The sequence below is a fragment of the Octopus bimaculoides genome, chromosome 25 (genome assembly GCF_001194135.2).
Source record: "Octopus bimaculoides isolate UCB-OBI-ISO-001 chromosome 25, ASM119413v2, whole genome shotgun sequence".
In the NCBI taxonomy this organism is placed as follows: Eukaryota; Metazoa; Mollusca; class Cephalopoda; order Octopoda; family Octopodidae; genus Octopus; species Octopus bimaculoides.
In genome coordinates, this window is record NC_069005.1 from 30,019,030 (window position 1) to 30,020,949 (window position 1,920).

Genomic DNA, 1,920 nt, shown 5'->3' on the forward strand with positions numbered 1-1,920 from the left:
CGCTCATATGTCCTTGTATGAGTTTTGGCTGCTATTTCTAGCAAATTGAATGACACCATAGATGCCTTCTTATTTGCTCATATGTCCTTGTATGAGTTTTGGCTACTATTTCTAGCAAATTGAATGACACCATAGATGCCTTCTTATTTGCTCATATGTCCTTGTATGAGTTTTGGCTGCTATTTCTAGCAGATGGAATGACACCACAGAGGCCTTCTTATTTGCTCATATGTCCTTGTATTATTGTATACATTGGCAGATGCAGGAATAAGATTAGGATTAATGTTCATTAAGTGGGGGATTGAAAGCTTATTTCAATCACAGTTTAGAGGGATTAGTCATGGAGTACAAATGAAGGGGAGAATTAGGGGTGGGGATAGTGTAAAATCATCATCAATCAATCAGTCATATGTTATCAATAACGGTGAACTAATAAATGTGACCTTCTCCTTATTTGGAGGGCAACACCTGGTTTTTTTCCCTCTGTCCCCTGTCTCTGTTTCAAGGACAAAAGGCAGTGTGGTAAGAAGTTGGCTTTCCAGAAACATAGTGTTGAGTTCAATCTCAATGCATGGAAACTTGGGCAAGTGTCTTCTACTATAACCTTGGGCAGACCAAAGACTTCTAAGTGGATTCAGTAGATGGAAACTGTGGAAACCCCCTTGTGTGTATGTATATGTATAATACACACACACACACACTAGTATTCAGCAGTGAGAATGAGAATTCCACAATACTGTGTTGGTAGATAAATATCCTTTATTTGTGGATTAACAAGGCAACCAATGGTTTCACGTGAACGAGATCTTCACAATTGTTCAAACTCACTGCTTTGGAATCTTGGTACTTATTTCCATTTTGGAAGAAAATTTGCCTTGTTAATCCATGAATAAAGTATGTATGTATTGGTGGGGACAATTTGTTTGCCTAATCTAAACCCTTTGATATGGTGCTCCAGCATGGCCACAAGAAAGGGTAAAATCCAAAGTTCTCGTTGCAGCAGTTGCTTGTGTGAATGCGTGTCTGGTGGCAAAGAAGTTTGCTATGCAACAATGTGGTTTTGGGTTCATTCCCCAGTGCAGGCAACATTTTGAGAATGTATCTCTGTCTATAGGTCCAAGCGAGCCAATGAGTAAATATGGTGAATGGAAACTGTGTGGAAGCCTGCTAGTATGGCAGGCAGACATTAAACGATGTTGTTGTTGATGATGATGATATAAAATACACAAACACACACACACACACACACACACACACACACGCGTACATACATGCATGTGCGAAAAGGTATGGACCTATCAGAAATATTATATAAACTTAAAAGATCCAATACAGCCATGTTTCCTAAACACTTATATACTTGCATTTGCATTTCTGTGTGTGTGTGTGTGAGAGAGAGAGTGTGTGTGTATATATATACATATATATATATGCATACATATATACACACACACACACACACACACATATATACACACACCTATATATACATGCATACACACAGACACACATATATATACACACACCTATATATACATGCATACACATATACACACACACACACATATATATATATATATATATACATGCACACATATATATATGTACATACACACACACACACGTTTGTATAAATATATATATATGTCTATATGTGTGTCTATATATATACATGTGTGTATGTGTATGTGTGTGTATATATATATATATATATATATATATATATATATATATATACACATACATACATAAAATATGTATACAATATAATATGTATACATATATACAGTTAGTAGACTCACATGTGTCCTTCACATCTTCACATTCTCATTGTTAATTCATCCAAAACATGAGCCAGTCATCACGTGAGGGCTCAGCTCAATAAGTAATTCAAAATAAATTAACTAAGAGAGCTATGAC

At 35.9% G+C, this 1,920-nt stretch overlaps 1 protein-coding gene across 2 annotated transcripts in view; it reads left to right on the forward strand.

Annotated features, from left to right (window-relative positions):
- Positions 1–1,920, forward strand: part of LOC106880788 (syntaxin) — a 213,815-nt gene that overhangs the window by 128,124 nt on the left and 83,771 nt on the right. The window lies entirely within an intron of this gene.